Source organism: Oenanthe melanoleuca, chromosome 1, assembly GCF_029582105.1.
Source record: "Oenanthe melanoleuca isolate GR-GAL-2019-014 chromosome 1, OMel1.0, whole genome shotgun sequence".
NCBI lineage: Eukaryota > Metazoa > Chordata > Aves > Passeriformes > Muscicapidae > Oenanthe > Oenanthe melanoleuca.
This window is the reverse complement of record NC_079333.1, coordinates 106,168,110-106,193,076: the sequence shown is the minus strand read 5'-3', so window position 1 is coordinate 106,193,076 and position 24,967 is coordinate 106,168,110. Positions and strand designations below refer to the sequence as shown.

The following is a 24,967-nucleotide window of genomic DNA, read 5'->3' as shown; positions in this document are numbered from 1 at the left end:
AGGACTGTGTATTTTTTTGTAACAGCAGCATGATATTTCCAGTTGCTACTGAAGAGGGTATCTTCCATATAATGAGCCTCTAGGGTTCACTCAAGTTGCATTTCAATCATTTTTTGCAGCCATCCAGACCAGACTTCAGCTGCTGAATCTGCTTCATTTCTGGGTGTGAAAACATGAACAGATTAAATCCAAAGCTCTTCAGAAGAAAGCTGAAATGTCCTGAGTCATCCAATGAGAGTTAACACTAGCTCCTCTTTTTAGAGACTTATTACCTCTGGCTCTGAGCTTCAAAACTACAGCTGCTTTCAACTCTGTTTCTCAACTGAGAGGGTCCAGAGCTGTGATCTGGTCAACAGAGGACAGGGTGGGAGAAATTGTCCTTTGGCAGAGCTGGGCAAATCCTGGAAAATGGACTTCCTACTTTGTAGAAAGAGCATTTCTAAGGGATTAAAATTCTTCATTTTCCACTTGGCATATGAAATTTGAACACAAGCTTTGTCTTTTTCTTCATACTCACCCATGGGAGGGCCATGTTCTGTGTAATATACAAAAACACATAAGTAAGGATGTCTGTGTATATATGTATGTATGTACACACACACATATATAAACTGTAATTGCCTATTTCAGAAATCCAAATTAAAATTCATATCTATAGCAGTGATAATCATCATTTCACTCAGTCCAGTTTTGCAGTCAGTTAAAAACCTTTTTAATTAGTAGCTATCAGCAATCCTGTGAGTGGGTTGCTGAGTAGAGAAGGTTAATGCTGTATCTGAGGGGGAAGGGAGACAACTTGCTGCTGTAGGAATTAGGACATTTTTCTTGATTTGATGAAATTGTGTTGGAGAGAAATCCGCTGTGTCTTGATATTGACATAATTACACTGCATATGCTGAAACATCCCTCTGTAATGGGCTGATCCAAAGGGCAAGGATGGCCTGGTGAGGTTTGCCGAGATGCTCTGTCTATTCCCATGCCAGCAGACCAGCCAGGAGGGGTGAATGGTTCCAGGGGTATTGGGAGGGATGCCAAGATTAGTCAGGGCTGGCAGGTTTCACTAGGACAGTTGCAATATTGTGGTAATACATCTGTCTGGGCACGGCTCTTGAGTCAGAAATGGAGAGTAAAAGTAATTCCCAAGGATACTGAAGTAGGTCACTCCATCCCTGACCGTGACCCAAATATTTCCCCTGAGAGTGAAGCCTCATTTCACACCCCAGCCAAGCAGTGTGAACACAGGGCTGGAAACCATTCCAATTCTCCTGTGTGTGAACTTCTGGCCAGAGCCCAGACTGGTTGTTGAGGGCACTGGCAGAGAGTGAAAGAGAGAAAAGGCATGTGGATGTAGGGAGGGTGTTCAGACCAAGAACTGAGAGAGGCTGTGCCACAGGATTAAGGCAGATGTGAAAGCTTGCACAGGTAATTCCACTGGTGTCTTCGCTGAGGGGAGGTTTCCACCCCGGACACAAGGGCTGCTTGCACACAGTGGGATGCTGTGCACACATACAAGGCCCCACACGTCTGCTTGTGTGGACACACCAGTTCACTCCGTGCCAGGTGTCCCCTGGAGCAGGCAGCAGGTAGGGAAGGAGCCATGGAGCAGCACACACGGGGTGGTTTGGCTGTGGGAGAAGCAGGCCCGCAGTGCCCGCGGCCATGCTGGGCGCCAGGCCCATGTCTCATCCATGCCCTGCCAGGCTCCGAGCAGCGCTCCATGGGATCAGCAACTGGAGATGGATCCTGCTGGGAACCAGGCCCGTCTCGTCTGTGCCCTGCCGGGCTCCAAGCAGTGCTCTGTGGGATCAGCAGCTGGCATTGGATCCTGCTGGGAACCAGGGGAAAAGCAGCCTTGAGGCCTTGCCTTTCTCAGCCCACACAAGGACAAGAAATTATACAATGATTATACACCTGCAGGGTGTGTGAGAGATGTGTAAGTGTCTGGTGATGTTTTGCAGAAAGCATGTTTTCAAAGAGGTGTTGCCTTCTTGGCCAATTAATATTTTCTATTTTGTTTTGCACATACTACCCTATATATGTATAGCGTTTCTTTGAATAAAGCTCTCTCTCTTTTGCATCTCCATTACACAAAGAACTGTGTTGCACTATCCTTTTCGCCAGTCTCCTATACCCTAAAATGCAACAAACAAAGAGGATCCCAAAGCTGTATCCTGTAACTGAGGGATCTGCTCCTTGTTTGGGAAGCATGTACAAAATGTTGCTTGGGAAACGTGCAAAATGGCCACAGCAGGACGTGGGGTGCATCTTTCTGTGCCCTTGGCCAAGAAGACAAAACTGCTGCTGTCACAGCACCATGGAAAGCACCAAGGGTCACGATGGTGTTTTAAACAGGATAATCCAGTCACTGCGGAGGCAGGTGATGCATGCATCAAGTGCACAGCTGGCTTTGCAAACCAAAAAATCAGAAGTCTTCAGAAAGAGTAAGAAGGGAAGCATCAGTTAACTTGTAGAATAAAAGTGGACATTTGGTGGAAGAACGTTACAAATTTTTAATGCTAAATGAAATATCAATAGAAAATGCCTTATATTTCTATCTATAACTCCCAGGCGGACTTACAAGGACAGTAAATAAAATTGTGCTTTTATGGAGTAAGGCAAAGATGCTGTCACATCTTTTAGTCAAAAGTGATATAGGATCATGCTGTCTCTAAAGAGAAAAGGGACAACTACAGGGGGGAAATATCTCTAGAAGAATTGTTGGTTCTGAGAGCTCTCTCTTTAAAGTACAAAATCGCATGAAACACTGCCAGGAATTAGAGAGGAATGAGAGGCAATGCTTTAGAAAAAACAAAATAACAATATGGGAAGCAAGTGAGTTGTGTCTGCCATGTGCCTAAGAACAATAGCACTGAGTCAAAACCTGCTGGATTTGGTTGAGAACGCTGTGGTTTAGCAAGCCCAACTGGGATGAATTTGAATGCTCTTTTTGTCTTTCAACAAGCCTGTAAAGGCTGGCAGAGATCTGGTCAGCTGTTCAAGCCCCACTGGAGAGTCCTCAGAGTTCAGTTTTTACATCTGGTTAGGGGCCCAGTAGAAAAATTAAGGGTCAGGCAGGTTGTGTTTGAGCAATGTGTGGAATGGGTTTATTCTGCATGGAAGAAAAACGTTTGTTGCCTCAGAAAGATGTGTCCTCGTGCACTCTTCTGAAGCAGGGGATTGCTGTGTAAATAGGAATGTGACAGCAGTTTGGGGAGTCATTTCATGCTTATGACGTTACACAGACTAGTTTAGCTCTTTGTTTAAGGGCTCATGTCCAAATTGATTCAGGTCCAATTCAGAGCTTTGGTCCTGCACCTTGCTCCCTCTCTTCTTGCCAGCACTGATATTTGCATGGTCATGCCATGAGACAGTTCAGGGAACCAAAATTCTTAAAGGCCTCAGCTTTTTCCTGCAGAGTTACTTTTTACCTGGTTTGACTCCCTGAACCAGCTCACAGCAGGGTCATAGCAAGGCCTGGAACTGGCACACAACATCTTGCTGGAATTTGTGGCTGGAGTGAGATGGAAATTTCAGGACTTGGATTGGTTGAGCTCTTGTGGAAACTCAACTTACAGCAATCCACCCTTCCTCCTACTCCACTGAATTCACTTGTAAACCTTCAGTCCCCTTGGATATTTTATATCCATGTTTACCTGACAGTGAACTCTTTAACTGGACTCCTGCACTCATCAGCACTTGTCCATTTGGGTCTGTGAAATGCTGTGGGCTCCCAGTTTGGAAGGCTTAGATCTCATCATCCTGATGTCTCCTTCTCAGGTCAAGGCAGCAGGGGCATACAGAGAGGTCCAAAGACTCCCTGCCATGCAACTGGGTTCATGCTGACTTGTATGGGCACATCTTGGGAAGAAAAATGTGTTGGTGTCAATGTCTTGTCCTCATCCAATGCTGGTGAATCTTAAGATCATCACTCATCCTCTGTGCATAGGAAGGCTATGCAGTCATATCCATTTACTGTTAGGAAGATATCTATGTATGAAAAGAAATAGACCTCAGGATGGTAATGATTTGGTTCCATCTTCTTTATGAGGCCCAGAAGTATCCAACAGAAATGTGCATTTTGGTGTACTGATAGAAAACAGGGCTTTGGAGCATGGTCTCAAATGGTGCTCCCTGGGAACTTCCTTACCAAACAACAACATCTCCTTCAGTTCAAAGAAAGTAAAAGTATTTTCAAAATTTGGCATGTCAGTAGTAGTTGCAGTTGCTGCAGAGATATTGAGCAATTGTGGCTGAGCGTGGGAAGTGGCCTGTGAAACCAGGAGAGGTGGGGAAAAGTCCCAATATAAAATTTCTCTCCTAAGTGTGGGTCCCACATTTTGTGAAGGCCTGAGACTCTGACTGTAATTTCTGCTTTTCTGACAGTCTGACTTCCATTTGCCAGTCATTGTCATTATTTTATGCTCATCTGTTTGCTGTCATTATTTCTGCTTATTCTACCCCAGCTCATGTGTTTTAACTACTAATGGCTTCAGGTGGAGGGACTTGATCTTCCTTCCTTTATGTCTCCTCAGTGTTCCTCTGATGCTGGGTGCAAAATGCAGGATTTTTTTTCCCCCAGAATGAGGTTGTAGTTACCTGAAGGTTGGAAAAATGAACATTGTAATTCAAGGCAGTAGCACATAGCAGTGAAGAATGTAAATCGTGCTTTTCACTTAGCCTGGTTTCCTACAACCCCCTTTTTTTTTCAGCAGGAGCAGACAAGTGACTATTCCAATAATTAAAAGGAATACACCTGGAGAATAAACTGCATAATGAGTGTCCCAGATGTTGAAACTTCAGCTCTCTGATTGTGCTTTTGGTCCCCACAGATCTAAAATGCAGAAGCCAAATTCCAGTTTAGAGCTGCTGCTTTCAGATGGTAGCATGAGCTCTGGTATCAGCACCAGTTAAAGAACATATTATTCTTATATTAATTATCCTTTTCCGGTGCATACCCCAAAGTGACACTTAACAGTAGGAAGACTAGAGAAGAAATAAATACTGAAATGTGATAACATTCATTTTATATGATTTACCCATGGTCAGAAGTGAAAGCAGTGACATGATAAGTGTTTCTAGTTTTAATATACCTGAAGAGGGGAGAGAATTACTCCCACTATGGAGCTATCTAGGGCTGGCTTTGGTCATATGGAAATATGTATCTTCTATGCCCAGGGATGATGGGGAAAAATCTAGAGTAGTTGTACTCCTCTATGTATGAGTAAACTGGCTGTGTTTCTCTCTTATTCAGAGGATATTCATCTTGCCTTTTAATCTTAGAATATAAGCAGGGCTGAATCTCAGAGAAAAGGCTTGAAAAAAACCAGTAAATTTCCTTTTCTTCTTATACTGCTTCGGACACCCTTTTATGAATAAAATGGCACGGCCAAGCGTGAAGTAACAAAGGAATTGTAAGCAGAGGCCAGCATGTGGGAAGTCAAAACTATCTACAGCTGAATAACATTCTTATTAGAAATGAAGGGCAAACAGGAATATAATTTATTATTGCCTTTCTATGTGGCTTCAGAGATCACATAATCCAAAGTAAAAAATGGCATGCATATGTTCCCTAAGATATTCTTCACCATAGAGGGGCTATATATCAAAACCTTATTTCCTGGTAATGAATTTTAAATAAGTGCCCAGGGCATCAGGTCACTGATGTTTCCACTTTGCAAACTGGGTGGGCTATGAAAGCCCCTAGAGCCCTTCAAAGGCGCCTTGAAAAAAAGATCCCTAGCTTTAACTGACCAAACTTTTCAAGAAAAATACCTGAAACAATTAGGAGAATGAAAACCAGGAGGTCAGATTACTTGGCCCATGGCTGAGGATTTACATAAATAGGCCTAACCTTTGACTTGAAAATAAAAGGTAAGTACAGAGCCCTGACAGAACAGCAGGTCATTGGTATTTACTCTGTAAAGTACTGCCTCTGATGCTATGACAAAAATGCCAGGAATTCCACTGATCACTGTGTGCTGATAGGGCTCAAAGGTATGCAGGCAGCTAACAGAAACCCAGCCTACCTGAGTGATCGAAACTGCATTACTCCCACGCGTTTATAACCCGCAATCTGCCAGCGTGGGAAAGCCTGCAAGGCCTCAGACTAATTCCTCAGGAAAAAAAAAAAAAGAGAAAGTTTCTGTCTTTAACCATTTTTTATTGTTTTTATGGTAGTTTGGGCAACGTATAATCAAAGTAACAAAAATTCTCGGAGAGAGCATCTTGAGATATTTTCTTCACAGTGTGTGCTGCTGTTCAAGAGACTCCAGGGCTGGTGTTGCCCATGCAGGCTGAGATTGGTACCACATTCAGCATCGTGGGACTTTGTCAAAGATGAGCTGTGCTTCATGTGTTGAACTGGTAACCAGCTGTAGGCAGCCAGTCCCTGGCTCAGTTTTTAACAGAAGAAACTCTAGACAACTAACCTGCAGGAGAAATGCCATGCTGTGTGTTTGTACTACATTTTGTCAAGCAATGGCTGTGTGCTCACAGGTGAGAGGGGGAAAGGTGAACAAAATAAATTTTGTCTCATTTTTAGTTCTAGTACAATAGCAAAGATGCTTTAGATGATGTTTTTTCTTTTGTACATGGATAGCAGAGAAAGAAGGACCCCTGTGAAAGTGGAAACAATAAGGGCAGAGTTTTTATGTTCATGTTTTATAAAGAGAGATTTAGTTTCCTGTTCCAGTTTGAGACACAAGCACACACCAAGTATCCTGCAGGCCGTTTCAAACTTGTTTCACTAATTAATCAAAAGTGATCCATTACAGAAAACCTGCAGGAATGTCAGAGATGGATGCTTCTGCTCTACTGTTTCTGACTTGCTTGTTGCAACAGAGGGGGAAGCTGTTAGTGCCTGTCTAGTAAATTATTGAAGGATGGTGTAAGAGAGCCTGCTGCCTTCCTCTTGGAGGGCCAGGGAGCCTGGGGCTGCTCAGCCACAAGCTGCTTTCCCTGCCTGCTAGACCACTCTGGGGTTTTGGAGGGAGGTGGAGGAGCACCCCACAGCTGGGTATTGATCAGAGAGGACAGGCTGGCCCCATGCCCTGGGCACTGCCTGGCCAAGCCCTGAGATTTTCACTGGAAAGCTGGGCAGGCAGTGCTGAAGCAGGAGGAGACAGTGGCCACCTGAGGATGGTCAAGCAGGGTGTTCTGGTGAGGAGATGGGTGTCTGTCCCTCCCTGTCTGGCAGCTTTGGGCACTGTAGGAAGAGAAGCCCAGCCCAGTCTGACCAGCATGGGCAGGGCAGCACTGAGCACAGCTTCCTTTTCATTCTGGCCAACAGGCATGAGCTCAAAGAGGAGTTAAAAGCCTTTGAGGGACATTCAGTCTGGAGGGTGTTCATGGTGACTGCAGTCCCTTTGTTAGTCCTGGTACCTCAATTCTCCACCAGCCTCACGTGGACCTCCACTGGGCTTGGTCCTCCTGGACAGAGCAGCAGCCAAGCAGCCCCTCCTCTGAGCCAACTCTGTGATCTCCTCATGCTGGGAATGCCAGGCTCCTTTGGTGTCCCTGTGTAGGAGTGCTGTGCTGGCACTGTGGCACTGTGGCACTGGTGCATGGGCCTGGAGGCTCCAGGGCAGGGGTGTTACCCATCCATCCTTGTACTGTGTTACCACACACCTCTTGCATGCTGAGCTGTGCTCCCTGCCCTGCTCTCATCATCTGATTCTGCTTTGCAGGCAGGCTGTTAAGGGCTGCATCCTTTGTGGGGTGCTATCCCTGCACAGCCCACTCACAGACTGAGTGCTGTCAGGCTACATTTTGGCCAGTGAGATAGATTTTGTGGAATGATGAACTGTGTACCCGTACCTTGACCTGTGGAGCAGCACACTCTGGTTGTACTCTTCTTCTCTCTTTTTACAAAAATGTCCAGTATGTAAATCCTCTCACCCCATTTTACCATCCAAAACATGTCCTAGCTCCCTGTGAAATGCCTAAGGGCAGTATTGAATTCATCCTCATGTGATCTCTGATGGTAGGGGGCTTTTTATTAATGGTACTTATGCCACTCCATTCTTTCAAAACTACAGGAAAATATTTAGTATGACAGGACTTTCAGAACATTATGCTGCCATTTGCTTTCTTCAGGTAATTATTTGCTTTTCTTAAGATCACTGTTAAATATGGCATTCACCCTGACATTCCCTAGTGGCTGTTCAGTCTGTGCACATGATATCTTTTCCTTCAGTCTCTGTACCTAATGGAGCAATTCACCTTTCCAGCCCCTCTTTTAGCTTCTGCCTTGGAGGCAGAACTAAACTTTCACCCACTACAAGACCTGAATGGAATTTGTTTGGGGAGACTGTTGGGGTTGGATCCTGGTCCCAAAACCTCATTATCAGCCCCACCAACATTGTTTTGTCCCCAGACAATAAGTACCTTTCTTATCAGATAAAAGCAAAAATCTCTTTTTCAAGAATTTTCTTAAAATTTTAACCCCAAGGAGAACTTTTTCTCCCCTAGGTCTGTATTAGTTGAACATGTTATTTATTCCTCCACTCATCCACTTCCTGTGCTGCCTAATAAAGGTAAGACCAGTCCTGTAAAACCCAGATCAGCCCAGCTTGCCTTCTTTAGCCTATAGATTTAGCAAGACCACAACCTAGACCAGAGATTTGGGTACCTACATTCAACTGGAGATTAAGATGCCCCTTTTTTTGCTCAGGTTGGTTGTCCACTCTGCTCCAGGCACAGTGCTGTCCCCAGCTCTGTCAGAGCCTGAGTGGTATCCCCTGGGCTGCTCATCACATGCTCTCCACACATTTGCAAACTCCTCCAGTGCCCTTGTGTAGCTCAGGCTCATTAGGTTGCTTCCCACTGCATAGAAGAGCTATTTCATATATTCACTCATAGCTGGGAAGCATAAACATTCAGAAGCAAAGCATTCCTTGAAGTCATAAGGATGGAAGGCTGCAGTTGTAATATCTTGTGTGGAGAAGCCCATTTTCTCTTGTGAAGAGCTCTCAGGCACCATATCAAGCTTGTGTTTTGCTAGAGGAGGCATCAGCTGAAACAGCAGCAGCCAAAAGGCATTGATTCGTTTCATTTATTTTTAACTTTCCCATTGAAATGCCTGAGGGGGAAAAAAAAAGAAAGGGAAATCACTCCCTTGGAGAACCCTTCAACTCTGGGAAAGATACCTACTGCAATCTAGAAACAAGCTTGTTCAGGGAACAGCCAGGCCAAGCACTGCCCAGGGGGCTGCAGTTTGTTCTTTCCTAGTTTATTTTAACAATGAGCACATCCACCTCTTTCAAAGGCTGTTGCCGTGGGTTTGGTTTTTAGTTTCAGCTTTGTTTTTTGGCTTTTTTTTTTTTTTTTTTTTTTTTTTTTTTTTTTTTGTTATTTTGGGGTATTTTGGGTTTTTTTAGTGGAGAGCTGAGCATATTCCAGTCATGGGGGTGGAAGGCAGGGAGAGCAGGGAGAGCCGAGCCTGGCAGCCTGGGCTGTGCCAGCCAGCCGGTCACAAGGATGCCTGTCATGTGCTGCTGCTCCTCACACAAAGATCCCTTTCTTTCCATGCCCACTGGGTTCTCCATCGATGAGAGGACCTTGTCCTACGAACAGAAATCAACGTCCTTAATTGCAGTGTCACTGATAAAACATGACTTCTTTACCAATTTGTGCGAGCACTTTGACCTCCTGTCTCGGTGCAGCAGAATTCCAAGGGTTTTTTTTTTTTTTTTTTTTTTTTTTTTTTTGTCTCTGGCTCTTTTTTAAGGCTGTGCTGGAAATACTATAGGAAAGTTTATTTAGGGAATATATTTGATCTATCTCAAGCAAAAAGCTAAGCTTGTGCACTTGCAGTTGAAATTGCACTGAATTGTCTGGAGTGATTGCTAGCTCTAAAACAAAGTGGATTTCAGGTTATGGTTTATTTTTGTTTAAATTTAGAACTGCTTTTGCATGAATAACTAGTATTATGTATTTTCAACAAAAATGAGAATAAAATTTCTGCTCCACACAACTTCCATTCCTAAAAATGTGAAAAACTTAGGAAGGTTGAAAAGAAAGGAAAAAAAACCCAACAGTGCTGAATAGCATGGCTAAGCAGCTGTCTTATTTTTTGTTCCCTAAATTGAATTATTGCTATAACTGTTCTTTCTAAGTTAAGATCTCACTGGGGGAAGGAAGAAAGTTTCTAGGTTTCCCAGCAGGGAAGTCTTTAACAAGAAGTTAATGTAGGATAATGAAGGGGTCAGGAAAACCATAAGCACGAGGGGATTGTCCAGGAGGCTGTGCAGAGAGGAGTACAAATAAAGATAAGGAGGGAAATGTGCAGCAACCCTTTTGAATTTCAACCAAGCTCTTCATGCCACAGCACATCACCCTGGGCACAGCAATCAGCAGCACCCATGGTCAGCGTCCCAAGTTGTCACAGAGAAGGGAAATTTCTTGTTTGTTCACGTGCTCTTCTTTAAAGGGAAATACCTTACAAGTGACAGGATTTAAAGTCTAGAAGATACTTAGGAAGACAGTGCTGTTTAAACACAAAGCTGAACTGAAAATGGAGAGATTTTTGGGATTCTGAGATTATGCTTGAAGTTTTTAACATTTAGCTCCAACAGCAGGGACATATAACAGGACAAATTAACTGAGCTAACAGACCACTTAGATTTGCTGTTGTTTTTCAGTCAATAGGTCACTTCCCTGGGTTAGGGGTTGTGCTCTGCCAAGCAGCAGGATTTTCTAGCTGGTCCTATATTGATGAGAAAATAACTCTTGGATTCTATGGTGCCATAGGTCATCAATAAAATAAGAAATTATTATGTTCTTCAATACTGCAAATATTCTTAGAGTATTCAATATTAATATTCTTAGAGTATTATGTTATTTTTCAAATATACTAGAAGTTTTTCAGTATATTAGAAACCCATATCAGCCAATTTTTTTTGCAAGGGATTTTATGGACATTATCTTCTGAATTCCACTCAAGATGCTGCCTGCTAATTGTGCTGGTATTTAATTCAGATTTAGTAAATAGAGTTGGATTTGTCAGTTAGGTCCCTTTAGGCTTGGACACTCAGAAGTGTTGTGGCCATGGACACTATTTAATCATGCAGATGTAGGTTCCTCTGTGGTCTGTATAGTTGTGTTTGCATTGATACCCCTACCAGTGGAATAACTTGCCAGCTTTAAACACTGTGTACAATGGATGAGAGACAGCATGAGTAGCACTGAGTTCCATGAACAGACCCATATTTATGAACAGCATTATTAGCAACAGAAAAAAATGCTATCTCATCTACCAATTTCAGGACATTTTATTGTTCCCTGATAGCATAAGAAGACTCCACGTTCCTTATTTCAGAGAGAAGTGTTTTTTATCTGTGAAATGTCCTCACTTCTCAGAAACAAATGTCACAAGCTAAAATACTCAAACACTGAGGAAAGTACCAGCTCTCTCCTTTCCTTTTGCCCTGAGCAAAAATGAAGTGTTGGCTAGCTACTGGCATTTTTTTTAGAAATTATGCCTGCTCAGTTATTTATTTTTATATTGCTGCAACTTTTTTCCTGATTCCTGCAGAAATGAGGCTTATGCAATCCTGCTGCGTGCGCTTGTATCTTCGTCACTTCCACACCCCCGAAATCTTTTGAACCTATTGACAAATTTCAACCCATTGATTTCTCAAAGAAAATCAAGTTCCTACAAGCTTTGTGAAGGTAACCTGCTCACAGAGAGGTTGGATGCAGTGTGAACAGGCACCATTTCAGACAGAGGGAAGCCCACTTTTAGGAAAATTGTTTATTTATAAACACCTGTCCGTGGGGAGTATTTCAGGGAAAGCTGTTTCCTTCTTTGAACTGAAGTCAATTGAGTTTGAGGCTCTGGTGTTTCAGCAGCCAGGCTTCAATGAACTGATCTCCACAGCATGTGGGGATACTGATTTGCAGTAATGATTTACCACCTTAACCACATTTAAAGCAAATGATTTTAAAAACCACTTAATTTTCCATTTCCTCTCCTTTTTTTTTTTTTCTTCCTTTTTGTTAAGAACCAAGAACTGCCCAATAGCCTATCTCTAAAGACCAAGACTTTATGCTCACCACCCTAGAAGTCAACCCTTGACCTTTAACACTGTCACTTTTCTCTGTGGATTCTCTGAGGTTAAAGTTACAGAATTGCTGAAACAGATAACAGAGTGCAGAAGGCTGAAAAGTGACTGGGACAAACCTCCAGGGACAAAGTTAATCTGTTGGAGCATTTCCTGTGTGTACTTTGAAACCTCTCAATTTAACTTGATCAAAGCATGAGCCGACACGTTTCAGCTCCCTACTGAACAAACAAATTTGCTGCTTATCGTTGTTGCCACCTCAGCCTTTAATTTACTTTACTTAGTAAACCAGTACATGTTAAATGAACAACCTGGTTACTACAAAATGCTAGTCTCCAAAAAAGGCTGCAGTTTCCCCAACATTATTAAGCTCAGCACATCACAGACCTTGTTTTTCACCACAATCACAATGCAAAAGGAAGCTTAAGCCACAACCAGTGTGGTCAACAGTGGCCTCTTAGGGACCACTAGGTCCATCAGCATCCATTGGCTTGTATTTCAATACCTTGAGATTCTACCTTTCTTTTTCATTAATTCCCACAGGACATAAGTGGACCAAGAAAATAAATGGTGGTGCTTTCAAAACACATTGGATTAACACCTTTCAAAGCACATATGGATTAACAGATCATTAAAGCATCACATTTTTTTAATCAAAAGCAGTAACTAATATTTTTTTCAATGTTCTGGTAGTTGGGATTCTTTTTCTCAAAAAATATCTTTAGTCAAGTTAATAATAATAGTAGTTAAGTCTAGTGTGAAGTGTTGCATGAAGGGAGCATGGCCAGATAGACTAATGAGCTAAAGTGGCTGCTTTCTGTTTTTAAACAAAAACAACTTGGGAAGTTTTTTTAAACTAAATCTAAAATATTTTCATTGTTTTACACTTATTTAAATCCACTGGTTTATATTTTCCAGCATATTTGCCTTTCCTTATTCTCAGGGAAATTGAGTCAAATGGTTTGATTTCTGTGTCAACTGTTCTTCAGTGCTTCTCTGTGGCTGCAGAACTCCTGAACTAGAAAATTACTCCTGTCCCTCCAGGATATAGATTTCTGAGTCCACCATGCAAATATTGAAATATCCTGGGCTTGAGGAAACAATCAGTCAATAAACCAACCTCTTAAACCAACCTTCCTTCCAGAGCAATGCTAGAAGGGAATTTCACTTGATAGAGGCAAGTACAGATATAACCTGCTCTTCATCCAAACTGTGGCTGCCTTTGGCAGTTTCTTCCCTTCTTTCAAGTAAAACTGACTTCTTAAAACATTCTGCAAGCTCAGATATTAATCATAATCAGTTTTTATTCTACTTCTGTGTTCACCACTCATTGAAAATGCAAAATACTTAACAATGTGAGTAATGATGGAAAATTTCTAGGAAAGTGCAGTGCACTGACAGGTCTCCTCTTGGAATTAATGGGACACATGTGATGCTCTCCTGAACAATTCCCTGAGTGTCATTCACAGACTTGTGAGCATCTCTGTAGGAAATCACAGGGCAGCCAGCCACAAATGGCAGTGTCTGCTGACACAGATCAGCCTCCACAAGCAATTCAATAAGAAATGTATCGTGTCTTTTCCCATAATAACCTCAGACTAGTTGAGTTTAGTGGTTTGTGAAGCTTGCAGGTGATCTTTTGGTTTAGCTGCTATGTAAGACTTTTAATTCCACAAGATTCCTTCCCAATGTGGACTTGCACTGATTACTTTCTTTCTCCATGTTATTAATTTAAACAAATTAAGCAACTTATTTTTCTACCTAAATGAAAACTGTGCCAGGCAGAGAAAACTCCTTGCCCAAAAGAGAAGTTATCAAAAATTAATGACCTGCATTTTTGGGTTAGCTTTAGTGAATTAACTGTAATTATTGCAAGATAATGCAAGATGTATCATTTTGCCAACCTGTTTTCAAATTTGTCTAAGGAAATCTAAGTGTAACTAGTTGCCATTTTCAGGAAAAAATATAGGCAGCAGAGTTGGCTGGGCAATGTTTCCATGTTGCTCTGGCATGAAGCAGAACTCTAAAAGTATTCTCCAAGCAGGGAAAAGAGCAAGTTTGCTCTGGACTAGGTGGTAGCCTGGTGCTTGTTTTTCACATTGGGGTTATTGGAGGAACTGATTTAAGCCTTTCATTGGCTTGATCTGGGTTTCTCAGGCCAGGGGGGATTCCCCTGACCCCACTCCATCAGCTGCTCTGTGATGGCTCCCCTTGAATGGGTCTGGCCATGGAAGCTGCTTGTGCTTCTCCAGAGATGTTGTCTGAGTGGATTTGAGCATTGCTCTAGCATGAGGGACACTCAGATACTTGCTTCTGAGCCAAGTATTTTTTATTTATAAAAAGTGGAAACTTCTCCAGTGGGTGGGCTTGGAGAAGATTCCTTTTCCTTTCTATCAAATGACACTGATGGGGAGAACACCTAATTCTGAAATTGAAATACCTGCATCAGCTCCAGCAGCCTTGACACATATTGTCCTCTAGAGTGACACAAGCTAGTTTTTGTACAAAAGTTGTATTTTAACATCTCTACCTCCAAAAGATTCTCTATTTATTAACAAGTTCATATTTTGTAAAAAAAATAAAATGGTATTTATAGAAATGTCCATAGCAACTCTAGAGAATAGAAGATCAAAGGACTGGTTCTTTAGTTCTGTGGACCCTCTCACTCAGTCCTCAATAAAACTTCAATCCTGTGACTCCCCTTCTCATCCCAGCTGGTCTTGGCACAACTAATGACAGAACACCAAGCTGTCTGAAACATGCTGCTAAGGGCTGCAAATGCCCTTGCAGGTATTCCTGCCTGTGCTGAAGCAGCCAAACAAGTCAGAGCCCCTAAATGAGCAGGGCTGCCTGGAGGCCAGCAGCCCAGAGGTGACCATGTGTGGAGCCCTTACACAGCTAGTAATGGTTTTTAGAAGAAGGATGGAAACAAAATATTTAAAATCCCTCACAAAGGAGTCACCATCAGCTGCTCAGCTGTACTGGAGGCCCTGTCTCAATGGAAGTCTGGTTGGATGGTTGGGAAGTACATTCTGCACAGCCCTGGTTACTAAAGGAGTTGAGCCAGGATTTGTGAGACTTGCATGCTCTTGGTCCTCCTAAATGGATATTTTTTAAAATAGTTATTTTTTTCTAGACAGTTTTGTGGGTGGGTAGAGACAAAAGAGAAAATAGACAGGAGAAAAAAAATCTCTTTTTCTGTGACAAGGCCACCTGCTCATGTCTTCTCAGGGTGGTGGCCTCGTTGTGTGTACTGCTTCTCTTTTCCTCCACAGACAGCCACTGTTACACACATCTGCAATTTTCCAACCATGAATTATTTTAAATTCAGACATCAGTTTTAGCCTTCAAAAATTAATCTTTGCAAAGCATCTATGTCAGGAAAACTGCTGTCCATTAGTAGGAAATTATTCAGAAAAAGGAAGACAATTTGCTTATTTATGTAAGAAACTGCTGTACAACTAAATACAGATATAGGTCAGTAAAATAAGTTCTTTGATCTATTGCTACAAGAAATCAGTGTAAATATGTTTCCCGATAAGAGTTGCTACAGCATAATTGCATTTTACAAACTGTAGTGTGCTATTACTCAGGAAATGTGTTCACTGATATACATGTCACCACTCAGCCTCATGGCTGAAAGGTTTGCTTTTTTCTCTTATTTATAGTTCTTGCACATTTCTTAATAAGGTGATTAAACTCATGAAGGCATGGAAGAGAGTACAAACAGGGAAAATTGATTCTAGAGCATACACAACCACTATTGATATAGACACCAGCTGATTGTTTTCAAACATATGTAGGTTACTGGCATTTGAGATTAAACAGCAAGGCAAATATTGAGAGGGATTAATTTATACTGTCAGCTATGACTGTTCTGGGCTTCATCCTTTTGCTGGGATAGATGAGAGCATGACTCCATCACAGCTGTAAAAAGTCTTGTTCTTCACAGAGTTTTGTTCTGTTTTAGGGGGAACTGTGCTCACTGTAGAAATTCAGAGTCCCCAGAGGTTTCACAAGCTGCTCACTGAATGCTGGTGGTACTGAATGCCCACCAGTTCCTCACCTTAGGGCAGATTTATCCTGGGCTTTAGTGGGATTGCTGATCTGGGAAGATGGGAATGATGAGAACACTGTTAGAACGCCAGCTGTGATTCCCTATTTACTAGGGATGCTGCCATAATAATGAAAGGTATCCAGGTAACTCCTTTCAAGGTTTGTGAACCTACCTGAGCAATGCCTGCTGGACAGAAATTGTTCAGCCAGGCAGGACTGAGCTTATTAAACATTGTCTCAGCATGAAAATATGTATATGAGTGTACAGGTTTAAGCAAAGCCATCTCATCAGATTTAATATGGGGGATATGAAAAGACCATTGTTAAAAACAAGAGTGTCAGGGAGGTGCTTGCAGTAGTATTTCTTTGTTTTGGAGAGCCCAGAAGCAGAACCCTGCAGCAGGATGGGAAGAGCAGGAGTGCATTCTGCACTCTGCTTACAGAGGCTGGGATTTGACTCCTTGTGGGCTGCTATAAAGTTCCATTTTGGCCAGGCATGGTATTCACAACAGGGTAAACAATCCCCTTCAGGCTGGAGTGGGATGATCACCACCTCATGGTCTGTAGTAGGCAGCAGAGGAGAAAACAGTGGGACATTCCCGAGAGAGAGGATGTGGTTCTGGGCTCATGCCCAGAGTGGGAGGCAGTTCCCGCATCCTGACTTGTCACTGGCTCTGGAGCCAAATGTGCAGCTCTGCACATCGTGTGCTTGCCATAGGAAAACAATTCCTGCAGCTGGCTTCCCTGCAACAGCTCCAGGACAAGGCCTTCCTGGGACAGCCTGAGGCAAGCTCTTGCTTTTTCTTACAGGAGGTGCAATATGCAGCCACATGAGGACAGCCTGAAATCAAAATGAAACTGAAATCTGATTTGTCATTGTCTGGTCATTTTGGAGGAGTAATGGGAGCCATTATCATCATTTGGGATTTAAGTGAGCCTTGTGCTGTTCCATGACTTTACTGCTCCTGACCTCTCTCCTCAAGGTATCTCCCTTCAAATTTTTGAGAACCAGTGCCTTTGTCTGACTGGGAAATGGTTCAGTAATACTTGCCTTGCCTCTTAATTCACTTGGAGACTGACTGGTAGAAAGTGTTTGGTGGGACAGTCTAAGCTTCTGATGGCAGTTCAGACTGTGGTCAGGTTCTGCAAAGCTAGAAATGACTGTTGGTGATGTTGTCTTGTTGTGGTTGTAAACTCCCAGAGTATGCAGAAAAAACCTTCTCCATAGAGATATGTGGGATTATCATTGCCATAGTTGTTAGAAATTTAGCTTTATCTTTTTATCTCTCAATGTTTTTTTTTTTTACCTTTTAAAAGATGTTGGAATATTGAATAAAATGGGGGAAATAAACCTATTAAAATGAATTAGAATTATGTTTTAAGCAGATACCAGGAAACAACATTCATGTTGCACACGGTGTCTCAATTTGGCTGCTTTGGGACAGTACAGTCTCTAATTACATGAACAAATATTTTTGAAGTCATATGATATAAAAATATGGACTATTTAAAACCTTAAAAAAACATGAAAGTCCCACCAGTTATGCTACTCTTCCTCTGCTTTGTTGCCCTTGTGGGTCTGACACTCATTTTCTACAAAAGTTCACTGACAGCACAGGGGGTTTGTGAGTGAATCCAAATGTTCCTGACTCCAGTGCTTTCCTGAACAGAGATAGATGTATTAAAATTTTGAGAGGTTTTCCTCACTCAAGCCCATGAAGATTGCTGGCAGGAGCCATAGCTGGAGAGCAGAGGCCCCTGGCTGGGAGGAGGATGTCCCATCACTATTAGAAGAGCAGGGCTTATCTTTTTCAGATTTCTGAAGAGAAATCTGAAGAGAAGTCTGGAGGGATTTCAGAAGAGAAATATGTAAGAAAGGAATAGTCTGACCCAGACATGAAATTGTTTTTCCAGTCTGTGTGAGATGTGTGAGGGCATCTAACTTAAGCCATCCTACTTAGGGATGAGAAATTTAAAATAAGGCTCTGGATACTAAAAAATAAGGCTATTGATAAGATACCTGCAAAGCATGAAAACAAATTAGATGTCTCCTTCAGACATCAGGCTTTTCCTCAATCTCTTCCTCAGCAGAAGCATTACATGGAGAAATGCTTCCTTCTGTACAAGCACTTTTCTAATGGTTAAAGTCATTAATGAACTCTGAGAGAGACCTCTAACTCCTGTTTCTTGACTGCTTCTAATAGGCTGCATGAACTCACACAGTCTTATATCCCTGAACTTCACCTTATTTCACTGTAAAACAGCCTTCTGCTTTCAATGTTACACACCTCACACAGCCTGTGAGGACAGACTTTATGTAAAGCCAGCAAAGATTTGCTGGGGGAAAAAAAAGTGTGGTGTAATCACAACATCTTAGAGTTATTATCTTTTGCCATTAAAAGAATTGTACTTTTGCATGTGAGAAAGAGAAGAAGGAAAGATGCTCATTAGCAGCTTCCTTCCTCAGGCTCTGAGCTTGCAGGGGCTCCTCTCTGAGAAGTGTGAGCACAGCTGCATCCCACAGCAGCCTCAGCTGATGGAACAGCTGCCTCTGCAGTGCAGTGCCATCATCTGCCTCTCTCCCTCAGCCCCACTCTATTCCCCATCCCCTGCACTGGCCTGGATGTCCTCTGCTCCTTTGTGGAGCCATTTTAAGGTGTAAAAGTGGAAGAAAGCTGCCTGTGACCTTTTGTTTGTGGAGATGAGGAAGGCTCTGAAGTGTGGCAGGACAATCAAGGTGCCTCAGGGTGCTGCAGGAGAGGGGCAGGGTGATGGGACAGGATAGCAGAAGGGGCCAGCAGACACAGAGACTGCCAAGGAGCCACAGCCTTTCCCTTCCAGCCAGAGCTCCCTGGTGAGATGGCAGCTCCTGCTCAGACTGCCTGGCCTCCCTAGAGCCCCACAAACACCAGTGCTGCCAGGACTGCTGGGGAAGTGCAAGAATGAAGAGGAGCAATGAGAGGAGTGAGGATGCTGTAAGATGGGACTAAAATCAAGAATTACTTTAGGAGAGAGAATCAGGAGTCTGAGAGTACCATGGAGAAAATGCTGATTCATGGCTCTGCAAAGTTGACCAGACTGGGGTTATTATGAAAAGTTTATCCAATGGTCTGGATATACCATTTTCCCACAGTAGAAAATGCCAGATTTGCTCACCTCCTAAACTCTGCAAGGAGTTCTGGTCCTTCCTCCCTCCCTTAGAAAGGATAAAGTTTAATTAATAAAGGCTGAGAGAAGGGCAGCAAGGATGAGTGAAGGTACAGGGCACCTCACCCTTTTCTAAGGGGAGAGACAAAACAGAATAATCACCCTGGAGTCTGGAAAAGAGACCTGGCAAGGGAAGAGAGGGGCTGTTGGTTTGTGGTCTTTGTGGTCCTTCATGGGGTCATCAATGTTGTGGTTGATGGGTAAGAAGAAAGTGAAGAAAGAGGTGTTTCACTATTACTTGATAAAAAGGGAGGTGAGCACCCTGACAAGTTACAAAAACAGGATGATTTAGGTTGAAAGGGATCCCTGGACATAATCTGGTCCAAACTTCTCTCTAAGCATGGCCAGCTTAGCTCAGGATTTGTCTTTGGTTTTGAATGCAGGATGCAGATCCTACAGCCTCTCTGGGAAACTTCTTCTAGTTGCTTCTAGTCTGAAGACCTGAAGCAAATGAAGAAAGTGATTCCTGCATTGATAGATCACTGGATATGTTTTACTCATAGGATGCTATGAGTGGAAAGTCTGAATTGCTTCATCAGATGACCAAAACACAAAAAGAAAAACGCTTCCTGAGCTACTAAAACTGTGAGCACAACATCTGGCTTGAGGCAGCAGGTTGAGGAATCCACATGATTCCCACCACAATTTATTTGTGCTCTGCCCTGAAACACCTACTACTGACCACTGCCAAAGGTCAAGTATTGGTTTTGAAGGGCCTCTGGTCCACCCAGCATGATGGCCTTTGGTCTGATCAGTGGCTGACCCAAGCCTGGCAACACATCAAGCAGGTGAAAATGGACTGGAGCTCTTAATGCTGCCTTCAGTTTTCACAGGACAGCTGCCCAGGCAGGTTTGGACCTATTTCCATCAAGCATTAAAAACTGGTTTCATAACATCTATTTTTCTGTCAAACTTTGTGAATAAAACAGTGCAGGAAGATGTCGTGACTAAAGCAAAGCTTTTTATTCAGGCAGCAGATGAAGTGTGTTCGTTTTAGAAAGGAGTAGGAGTCAGGAGAACATTCAGCTTAAGCAGGCAGACCAACCCTGGTTTAGCTTAAGGGAAAAGCAGTGACACCAGGCCCTGCATATCTGATGTGAAAGACTGGGAATACAATACTGGATTTATTGTTCGGGTTATACATTATCCCAGAAAACTCTGGTTTTATAGTGGTGAAATCTGACCACTTGCTATCAAGAGAGAACTTGAAAGTGCTGCACGATAGGAAAGCTGTTTTTTTCTTGTGGCAGTTATTTTTATTGACAAGCTTTCAGACACCATGAAAGAGTCCACTGCTACTCAGCAACAAAATACTGTTCACAACCAGCCAGAGGAAGATTGAATGCATGAACAACAAAGCAAATGAACACCCTGCTGCCTCTCTGCACATACAGCTGCTTGTTCAACCTTCAAAAATAAGTAAATAAAATTTGCAGATGTTTTGACTGGGAGATAAAATGATTCCTCAGTGCAGAAATGTCTTCCATTTGTTGGATGCAATGTGCTGCATCTTGTAGGAGAGGTGTTTCTTTCTGCAGTGTGTCATCTGCAGCAGAGCCCCCTCCCTGTCACATCAGACCCCTCCTTTCCCACTCACAGGAGCTGATAATCTCTTTGCTGCAGAAACATTAATTGATTGCTTGGGGGAAAAATACATTGAGAAGCAATGCAATGCTTTATTTATGGGTTAGTTGTTGCTTTTCCTCCTGTGAAGTGCTTTCACTTCTGGTGGCTGATTGTTAAGGAGAGCAATGCTGTGATCACAGGCAAAGGCTTTCTGGTGTCTCTGTCTTCTTGCTCTAATTTCTGCTGCTCCCCATGCTGGGCTGTGCTGCAGAGGGAAGTTCTGCAGCAGCTGGGGTGGTGTCCAGGGCTCAGGATGGCACAAACCAGGGGCTCTGCAGGGCACAGCAGGCAGGTCCCAGGCAGGGGATGAGCCAAGGGACCTGTGACAGGCACAGTGCCTGGATCTGCAGCTCTGGCTCCAGAGGCTTAGTGCTCCCAGGAGTGGCATGGGTGAGATGTGGTGGATGAGAGGTGGAGAGAGCTCATCACAGACACCAGCTACACCAGCTCACCCAGTGTCTGAGTCTATGAGCAACAAGATACCCTCATTTCCCCTCCACATGCACTTGCAGGAAAGGAGGAAGCCTAATCTGTGTCCAGTGGGGCTCCCCCTCAGATGAGCAGCTCTGGAGCCAGGACTCCTTCTGGATGGCAAAGGAAGGGCAAGCTGGACACCCAGGTCTGCACATTGCAAAGATGGGGAGACAATCAGCATGCACATTATTTTGGTTTTGCAGCTTGTATCTTACCCAAGCCTTTCTTTTTAGGGATCTCAGTTAGAACAAGAGAAATAGCAAAGCTTTTAGTAAGATCAGTTTCTCTAATGACTCACCAAGTGCTACAAAGTCAAAACAGGTTGCTTGTGCTTGAGAGGTATAAAACATGTCATTTTTATGGTTACTGTACAAAACACTGCATATATGCATGCAAGGGAACATTTTAAAATCTCATAGAGGTTTTTTTCTTGTGCAGCTAGAGGCTCTTTTTTCTCATTCTTTTATTCTTGTGCCATGATTTGTATTAAGCATTATTGCTTTAGCAATTAAGCAAATTTCCTCACTGCACTCTGCCAGTCAGAGTGCTGCTCCTTTATACTCCCAAAAGAAAGGAGTATAAAGTTGATGTACCAGTGTCCCAAAACAGTTCCTTTTGCAGTCCACTAGAGTCTTTTCATTGGTGTTAAAAGGGGCATCAAGTTCTGAAAGTGCTGGGGAATGAGTAATACCTGCATCTGACCTCCAATAAAGACCTGCAAGTCCATCAAATGTCTGTTACATAATGCTATTTTCAACAACATTAATACACCTACATTTCTTTAATGTCTTTCATTCCAAATGAAATTTCACCACCACAGTGGAAAATGTGCCTTTACTTTTGTAATTATACAAGATTTGACAAGAAAAATATCCCTTTCAACAAAGTCTGACAGAAAAACAAAATTCCAAGGAAATAGAATATCTTGTAATGCAATTAGAGATTTTTTCAAAAAACTTTTGAGGGAAATACTCTGATTTCTTCAGAACAAGACAGCCATTTTAGGATTTTCCATTAGTTTCTTAATCTCTCCCACCTTTAATATATTTTTAATTTTATTTTATGGAACATGAAGCATCCAGAGTTACCCAAGCCCCTAGAGGATATAAAAGAATATAAATAGTAGCATGTGATATTTCATTGGGTGGAGAATAATTCTTGTCCATCCCATTCCTTTTGCAAGTTAGGGGATGCCTCTGCTACAACACTGGGTGTGAGCTGCAGACAAAGGATGCTCAAGACATCCCTGAATTGTTTTTAGACCTGCCTGAAAAGATCTCTGAAAGGAGTTTATCTGATGAGTTAAAGCAGCAATGCATGCAAGAAGTAGCTCACATCCTTGAGATCCTTGGTCTCTTTGTGCAGAGCTGACTTACCAAACCCCTGGTAGGACTCTGCAGGTGAAATGACCTTTTTCCTCCTCTTCCTTCCTGCTGGGGGACTCTGCCAACTGGTTACTCAGGGAATTTGTCCTTCTTACCATGCTGCTTACAGGATGAGGATTTCTTGATGAAGACTCTGTTGAGGATGGGGATGAAGTCAAAATTTAACCACACTCTTCTCTTGCAACACTGGCTTCACAAGGGCACTTCCCCTGCCTGGGCCATGGGGAGGTGTTATAAAAACAGGTGGAGTTTTAACATCACTCCCACATGGCACAGTGGAGAAAGTCAGATTCTGTGGGTTTTTTCTACACTGTTGTTCTGTGACCTGCACAAGCTGTTAGAAAAATGGAAAGAGTTAAATGTGGTGGCTTTTGGGAGTGCCTTCCCACCTTGGTGCAGGTATTTCCTGCCCAACAGCTCAAAAATGGTAATTCATGGAACAAGATGCACATTTCATTAAGAAATCAGTGATGACAGACACAATCTCCAGAGTGGCTGTTCTGTGCCTTGCCATGGTTCTGGCCCTCCCCCAAGAGAGAGGGCTTGGTGCTGGTGGGTACCAGGACACATCTCCAGGGCCCAGCCACCCGTTGTAGGGGTGGAAGGAAGAGTTCTAAATGGTCTTTGCACCCTCCAGTCCTATTTACATCCTTATGTGGTCAGAGAAATCTTCAACTAAAGCAGTCTTCAAGTTCTGAGAGAAAAGTTCTGACTATGTCTCGTGCAGTGCCACAGACTGGGGACAGCCCCAGCAGGGAGGAGTTTTACAGCAGGATGATGGAAAGGTGGGTTTGCTGTCCATGGATGGCTGACCTGCAGCCCAACCTTCCCAGGACTGGCCCAGTGACTGCTCTAGGCTCTTGCAAATGTGGCTTGCACGTCATCCTCCACAACTACTGAGCTGCCCTGCTTCTTCAAGATCTTTAAATTTGGGTTTCCCCACAGCCAGACCTTTCTCAAACTGCTTAGCTTTTTTTTTCCTAGCACACCCACATAATTACTCCAGCACAAAGAGTGGGCTTGTGAAGCAGCAGCATTTTAAAAAACCACAAACTCTGATCTCAAGGCAATCTTTCCCTCCCACTTCCTCCCCCTTCAAGCAGGGGTGTCAGCCGTGCTGTTTCTTTCAAACTTTCTCTGAGTCATCTCATCAGGCAGCTTGTAAATACTTGAATGCATCCATCAATGTCAAGTCAAAGTAAGTAGCGGCACATGCTGTGCAATGGACTTTGCCTTGCTCACATTTCTCTCTTTTTCAGGGATGCAGAGAATTTAGGGGTGACCCTATCTCCCTGTACCATCAGCATACACACAGAGATGTCATCAAAGATGTTGTCTCATTGTGACAACAAGATTTCAGAAATAAGATGAGCTGCTTAAATTCAAGAAGGCTTCAACTCTTCTGAAACTCCCACTACTGTATTATCCAGAGTGGAATGCCCTCATGTAAGATGCTCCATTCATTTCATCCTAAACCTAAACCTAAAGAAATTTGAGGAGCTGCATTACCAGCATGCCTTTGAGAATTTGAGAATGTGTCATTGCTAACCATTTTGGACCAGCTGGTCACAGCATTATGAACTGTTGCTAGAAAAATATTATGTTTTCATATTACAAGGGTACAATTTGCTGTGTCATTGCTGCATATTAAAATCTAAAAGGCAGAATGTGATTCAGAGGGTGCATAGAACACAAACCACCTCCTCAGAAGGCAAAAATCTCTGCTGAAGGGCAGCATTGCTCCCAAGTGTGACTGATAAATATGTGACTCTTGTTGTGAGCTAAATGGCAAAGTATGGACCCTGCACCAGGGCTTTGCTCAGCACAGTGCATAATTCCCTGGTTTATCTGCTAGCAGGATGGTTTATGGTAATGAAATCATGGCAGTGGGAAGAAAGGAAAAGTCTTGCAAAATTTCTGAGTTATTCCTTCCAGATGGCTTGGAAGGAAGGTCTGGTGTCATCATGATATTTGCCTAATAAGTCTGAAGTGATCAGTTGAGGTGGATGAGTGTACTCTCAAACAAGTATATCTGTGGAAATATGCTCCTCCCCAACCCTTCCACCCAGACAGGTTGGTTATGTGTGGAAATGACACTGTGAGCCAGGAACTCAGCTCAGTGCTACCTTATGGAATAGACTGGGGGGAAATTGTCTG

At 43.0% G+C, this 24,967-nt stretch overlaps 1 long non-coding RNA gene across 1 annotated transcript in view; it reads left to right on the top strand.

Annotated features, from left to right (window-relative positions):
- The first annotated feature begins 6,421 nt into the window (after positions 1 to 6,421).
- Positions 6,422 to 24,967, top strand: part of LOC130255029 (uncharacterized) — a 34,667-nt gene continuing 16,121 nt past the window's right edge. Inside the window, exons 1-2 of the long non-coding RNA XR_008840847.1 lie at positions 6,422 to 6,495; positions 8,470 to 8,534. This is a non-coding gene — a long non-coding RNA (uncharacterized LOC130255029). The remainder of the gene's footprint in view (positions 6,496 to 8,469; positions 8,535 to 24,967) is intronic.